At 41.4% G+C, this 7,127-nt stretch overlaps 1 non-coding gene across 1 annotated transcript; it reads left to right on the top strand.

The window, feature by feature from the left end:
• Positions 1 to 6,397: 6,397 nt before the first annotated feature.
• LOC140849365 (U2 spliceosomal RNA) lies at positions 6,398 to 6,588 on the top strand. The gene has a single exon (XR_012131101.1). It is a non-coding gene; the product is annotated as a U2 spliceosomal RNA (small nuclear RNA).
• The last annotated feature ends 539 nt before the right edge of the window (positions 6,589 to 7,127 follow it).

Here is a 7,127-nt window from a genome sequence, read left to right as displayed (position 1 = left end):
ACCAATCACTCTGCTCTGGAAGACAGCTCCCTGGAACAATGCTTCAATTGCAATTCTTCCAAGAATATGTGACCACAGGACAGTCATTTAACTTATCACTCCTAAAATGAGCAGATCGAACTAAATTCTATATAAACTGTTCCTATTCAATTTACACAGCTGTGAAAAACAGCCTTCTATGTACCTAAGAGCTTATTTAAGAACTTTGAATGATCAAATTATAGTACCTTTATTACAAGCATGACTTATATGAAATTTTGTAAAAATTTTGAAAAGAGAGACAAAACATTGCAAAAAATGAATACATCCTTAGAAACTTGTGGGACAGTATCAAATTGTCTAAATTTCATATTATAGGTGCTATATAAAGGAAAAGAAAATTTTATTTTTTTAGAAAAAGAATTCTTACTAAAAGCAGAAAAGATCCCAGATCTGACAAAAACATAAATTAAGATATTCAAGATGCTCAGCAAGCCCAAACAGAGCAAATTCAAAGAGTTTAGGCCTAATAAGGCCGAAATTCAAAATCAATAACAAACACTTAGGTCTGATAAGGCCTAAACATGTCCTAATGCTAAAAAACAAAGATAAGCTAAAACTTGAATGATCACAGAAGTCTTATAAACTACAATGGAGGCCACAGAATGTTCAATAATATCTTTGAAGTGAGAAAGGAAAGGAAATGCCAACCCAGAAGAGAATCATTTATCTAAGCAAAAGTTTTGTGGAATGAATACAAAAATAATAGAGAGAGAGAGAGAGAGTTAGATGATGGAAAGCTAAGAGAATCTGACCTCCATTAAGGGAAATGTAAAATATTAAACAAAAGAAAGCTAAAGGCTATATATTACTACCACATGAAATATTCAGAACTTCAGAGCTAACAAAATTACAAGGAGTAAAAAGGGACATTACATAATATTATGATTTCATTCATCAAATTCCAAATGTATACTCACCTGACAAAAGAGCTTCAAATTACACGAAGCAAAAATTGATACAACTGAAAAGAGAAGAGTCTGTAACTGGAACACCACCACCATAGACCAACACTACCAACCAACAGGTCCTAATGACATTCCAGTATGTAGCCTGGCCACAGAATGCACAGTCTCCTCAAGTGTGCATTATGACATACACTGTGAGATCACATACTGGGTCATAAAATAAATCTTAACAGGTGAAAAAATTTCAATTCATACAAAATGTTTTCTGATAAAAGGGTAATAAACTTAAAATCAGTAACAAAAACAGTTAAAAAAAACAGGACCTCAAGTGTGGAAATTAAATACACCTCGAGGCAACCCATGGGTCAATAAAGGCATTCCAAGGACAAAGAGAAAATAATATGGATGCGAACACAAGGGACCCAAGGAAGACCACACCAAAACGTGTACTAATTAAAATGGCAAAGATCAAGGATAAGGACAGACTATTAAAAGCAACCAGAGAGAGTAAACAGATCACACACAAAGGAAAACCCATCAGGCTATCATCAGCCTTCCCAGCAGAAACCTTACGGGCCAGAACAGAGTGGCATGATATATTTAATAAGAGAATTGACCTCCCACAAACCGTCTCTACAGTGTATTCTGGAGGGACTCCTATAGATGGAAGTGTTCCTAAGGTGAAATAGCTGTCACCAGAGGTAATAAAAATGTACAGAGAAAGAGTACAGAATGCGATACCCAATATATAAAGAGTGGAGGAGGAAGAAAAGGAGGGAAAAAAAAAAAAAAAGAACCTTTAGCTTGTGTGTGTAATAGCACACTAAGTGAGTTACATTAGACTCTTAGATAGTAAGGATGTTACCCTTGAACATTTGGTCACCACGAATCTAAAGCCTGCAATAGCAGTAAGTACATACCTATCCATAAGCACCCTAAATGTAAATGGTCTGAATGCACCTGCACAAACATGACTCAGAAATGACACGATCATATTCAAAATGGCCAGAATAAAATCCAAAATTTACTGCACATGCTAAAACAAACAACACACACATACACACGCCACTGGAGAATGTGACAAATTCTCAAGGAAAAGGAGGGACAGATGCCTATTTTGAGATGCCTCATGTTGTAATTATCACATAAAGACTTTATAGCTGTTATTATAACCATACTAATGTGGTAATGCTTAATACTCTTAAAAATTGGAAACACTAAACTTCTAGCAGAAAAATAAAAACTATAAAGAAAAGATCCACGTCGAGAAAATTAGAACTGAAAAATATAATTACCAAAAATGACAAAAGATATTGCATGGGCTCAACCACTGAACAGAGATGATAGAAGGGTGTGTAAACTTGAAGATAACAGAGCAGCAGAAATGATCTACACTGAAGAAAAGACAGGAAAAAACACTGGAAAAAATGAATACATCCTTAGAAACTTGTGGGACAGTATCAAATTGTCTAAATTTCACATTATAGGTGTTCTATAAAAGAAAAGAAAATATTATTTTTTAGATAAAACAATTCTCACTGAGAGCAGAAAAGATCTCAGCTTTGACAAAAACATAAATTTAGAGATTCAAGATGCTCAGCAAGCCCCAAACAGAGCAAATTCAAAGGGTTTAGGCCCAATAAGGCGTAAACTCAAAATCAGTAACAGTTAGGCCTGATAAGCCTAAACATGTCCTAATGCTAAAAAGCAAAGATAAACTGAAATTTGAATGATCACAGAATTCTCATAAAATACAGTGGAGGCCACAGAATGTTCAATAGTATCTTTAAAGTGAGGAAAGTAAAGAACTGCCAACCCAGAAGAGAATCCTTTATCTAAGCAAAAGTTTTGTGGAATGAATACAAAAATAATAGAGGGGGGCGGTGGTGAGAGAGAGAGAGAGAGAGACTTAGATGATGGAAAGCTAAGAGAATCTGACCTCCATTAAGGGAAATGTAAAATATTAAACAAAAGAAAGCTAAAGGCTATATATTACTACCACACGAAATATTCAGAACTTCAGAGCTAACAAAATTACAAGGAGTAAAAAGGGACATTACATAATATTATGATTTCATTCATCAAATTCCAAATGTATACTCACCTGACAAAAGAGCTTCAAATTACACGAAGCAAAAATTGATACAACTGAAAAGAGAAGAGTCTGTAACTGGAACACCACCACCATAGACCAACACTACCAACCAACAGGTCCTGATGACATTCCAGTATGTATCCTGGCCACTGAATGTACAGTCTCCTCAAGTGTGCATTATGACATACACTGTGAGATCATATACTGGGTCATAAAACTAATCTTACTTAACAAGTGAAAAGATTTCAATTCATACAAAATGTTTTCTGGTAAGAAGGTAATTAACTTAAAATCAGTAACAAAACCGTTAAAAAAAAAAAAAAACAGGACCTCAAGTGTGGAAATGAAATACACCTCGAGGTAACCCACGAGTCAATAAAGACATTTCAGGGGCAAAGAGAAAATAATATGAATCCGAACACAAGGGACCCAAGGAAGACCACACCAAAACATGTACTAATTAAAATGGCAAAGATCAAGGATAAGGACAGTCTATTAAAAGCAGCCAGAGAGAGTGGTTGCCCTACAGCAAGCTACCGAGACCTCTCTGCACCTCTGTATCCTTATGTGTAAAATATGTAAATACTATCTGTACCTATTTCAGATGATTTTGAGTACTACATGAGGTACTACACATAACAGAAAGCATCAGAAAGGTATCTAACATGCAGGAAGCTCTTTAAAAGTGTTTGTGAGTCTCATTAGTACAACAGGTGGACTTTAGGTGCAAAAATAGAGTCTATCAAGGAATGATGTTTGATTTCACCACTTGAAATTTCAGTTCTTTGTACATAAACCTTCAAGGGCATCTTCCGGAAATGTTATGCTTTGCTGAATGTTTGCATTCAAAATGAGAGTATTCAAGAATAGCGGAGGAATTGCAATCCGGGCGCACAAGCTATGAGGATCCACAAGCCGATCCAAGGAGACGAAGGGAAGGTCAGCTTTTCCTAGGTTTTAGGAGGAGTTCCAGGGTGGTGGCGGTTTCTCCTTGGCTCGGAGCAGCGGGTTAAGGCGTTGCCGGTGCGGCAAGGAGGCGTCCCCGTCCTCCGCCTCCTCCGGAGGCAGGAGATAAAGTTCCTGTGTGAAACTTTATCAAAGTTTCCTCCCTTTGTCAAAATAATTCCCATCTTCCTTCTTCCTGCTGGTTGTGTAGACTTGCGGACTGCGACTCGAGGGCTCCGTGGGTGAGAGCTCCGACTTTCAGGGCTTCCCCGCTCCATCTGCAGCGAGGTTTCCCTTCTCTTATTTTCAACATCAACAGCAGGCAAGGCCATTCTGTGGCCGTGAACGGATCAAGACAGACACAAGACCAGTCCGTAGTCACATCCGAATTCAGGCAAGAAAGAAAATGGCCCAAACAACAAAATCTACCAAACACTCACTCCCTGTATGCCGTCCAATGACAGCTTTGGCCTCGCGCGACCCCTCCCCTCCTTCTGGGTAAGATTTATTCAGCTACCCAGTCACAGAATTACCTACCCCCAAGTGCCTGAGAGCCCCTGGTAGGGGAAGAGAAATATCTTTTCCCTTTTACCCTTCTAGGTTGTCGGAGGCTGGGGCTTCGTAACAAAAGACAGGTTAACAGGAGAAAGACAAACTGATTAGCGTTGTATATACTCAGGGATGAGTAACTCAGATATGTATATATATATATAGCCTTATACAAACAAAGAAACCAACCGACCCAGTAACTGTCCGGAGAAGTGACAAGACAAAGGAACAGGACTTTTGAGCTCCTAGGGTGGCGAACTGTGGGAGGGAAGACGTAAGGGGGGAATAATAGAAGATGAGGACTAGTCAGTAAAGTTTGTTACGTAGAGTCCCCTGGTGCCAGTCTCTGGGCTCATAAGGGTTCTAGGGTTGCCAGTGATTGTTTAACTTCTGTGCCAACTTTTGCCCTGCTTTTAGGCAAATGGCGGGGAGGGAGGGCAGAGAGCTAGCTTTTCTCCTATCTGCTTCAGCTCAAAATAATCCTTAGGCCAAAGCGGCATTTTCCCGGGGGGTGGCAAAATCTGCGAGCCTTCACATCCAGAGAAAGGCCCCTCTTACTTAAACTCTCCCAACCCTCCCCCGCCCAACACAAGCCCGCATCCTGTATATAATGAGCCATTCCTGACCCCCTCTCACGGAGATGCCCCACGGTTCGCCATGGCGTCGGTCCTCTCATTTTGCAGCAAGAGAGAAACGCAACCCGTTTCTCTGTGGGCGTGTTCCCTGGAGGTCTTTGGTGTCGACAAGTTCTTAAGAGGGTCCTCGCTGTTGGGGCGCAAGATGGAATGAGTTTTATTCTGTTTAAAAAGCCAGACATTTACAGATAGAAGAACGGCTCAAAAAAAGGAAGAAGAAAAGGAAAGAAAGAGAGAGAGAGAGAGAGAGAGAGAGAGAGAGAGAGAGAGAAAGAAAGAAAGAGAGAGAAAGAAAAAGAGAAAGAGAGAAAGGAAGAAAGAAAGAAGAAAAGAAAGAAAGAAAGAAGAAAGAATGAAAAAAAGAAAGAAAGAAGAAGAAAGAAAGAAAGGAAAGGAAGGAAGGAAGGAAGGAAGGAAGGAAGGAAGGAAGGAAGGAAGGAAGGAAGGAAGAAGAAAGAAAGAAAGAAAGAAAGAAAGAAAGAAAAGAAAGAAAGAAAGAAAGAAAGAAAAAAAAAAAAAAAGAAAGAAAGAAAAAAAAAAGAAAGAAAGAAAGAAAGAAAGAAAGAAAGAAAGAAAGAAAGAAAGAAAGAAAGAAAGAAAGAAAGAAAGAAAGAAAGAAAAAGAAAGGAAAGAAAAGAAAAGAAGAAAGAAAGAAAGAAAACACTTAGGGAGAGGAAAGGGTTGCTGAGCTCATCTCTTTAAAAACACTTCTTCCAGGGCAAGGCAGGTTGGTAAAAGCAGAGAGGGACGGACGTATTTGTATCTGCGCCTGTGTATGTGTACATATATAGAACACACGGCGGTCAAATGATGTTAGGTGGTGAGCGTTCACCCTAAAACTGTTTCAACGTCGCTCTACGTTTGAAAGAAAAGTCCCATAAAGCTGTTCGTGTCTATTCCCGCTCCAGGACTTCTCCAGGGAAACGAGGCTGAAGGAGCTTTGTGGCTAGGCGCGTTTCCGTTTCCAGGCGAGTGGGCGAGCACCGAAGGCGGGAAGGGCGGGGCATGCAAATTTGAAGTGGCTAGTTCGTCTGGGAACTATGGGACCAAAAAACCCCAAAAGCGTGAAACCCCAAATAAGAGAAACAGTCCTACAGGTTGTGGGGCTGTAATAGGCTTTCAAGTCTAGGGAAGAGGGTGTGCCTTTGGCTGCTGGCGAGATTTCTCACCGTGAGCTTAAAGAGGTGTGAGAGGCAGGGTGCGGCCTGGAACGAGTAGCTGCGGTTATCGCTTCTCGGCCTTTTGGCTAAGATCAAGTGTAGTATCTGTTCTTATCAGTTTAATATCTGATACGTCCTCTATCCGAGGACAATATATTAAATGGATTTTTGGAGTAGGGAGATGGAATAGGAGCTTGCTCCGTCCACTCCACGCATCGACCTGGTATTGCAGTACTTCCGGGAACGGTGCACCTCCCTCTCGGGGAGATTAAGCTGTTTTGTCAAAATATAGTTTGAAGCGGTGAGCGGTCAGGTCTCCTGGTCGGCTTAGCGGTGGATTGTGACGGCGAGGTTTCAGTGCTTGGTTTCTGCAGTTCTCTTCACTGACGGGATGCGGCCACCGGAGCCTTTCAAGTGTTCGTGTGTCCTACATCTTCGCCGTCTAATCAAGTAGAGAGGTGCGAACGCCCAGGGCTCTGGTAGTGCAGCCTTATGCATGCATACACTCCCAGGGTCCCGTAAAAGCAGTCCCCACCAGACGCCCCTGCGCGCCGGGAGCCCCTTCCGTGGTGTGCCCAGCTTGCCGCGCAAAGACCGGACAGGAGGGTCGGCTGCGGTGGGCTGCGAAGGATCAGCTGGCTCGGTTGCAGCTCCCGGGCTTCTGCGAGTCCCTGAAAGCAAGAGCTTGGTTTTGTTCACGGCTCCTTCCCGCGCACGTTACTGCACGCTCCGCCACCGTTCAGTGAATGAGACCGGGTTTCCTAAACGCGCTCAGCCAGTGCCCGACACGTCGCGA

The sequence above is a fragment of the Manis javanica genome, chromosome 4, assembly GCF_040802235.1.
Source record: "Manis javanica isolate MJ-LG chromosome 4, MJ_LKY, whole genome shotgun sequence".
Taxonomy (NCBI): Eukaryota; Metazoa; Chordata; class Mammalia; order Pholidota; family Manidae; genus Manis; species Manis javanica.
Note: the sequence above shows the minus strand (reverse complement) of the source record. Positions and strands in the feature narration are given on the sequence as shown.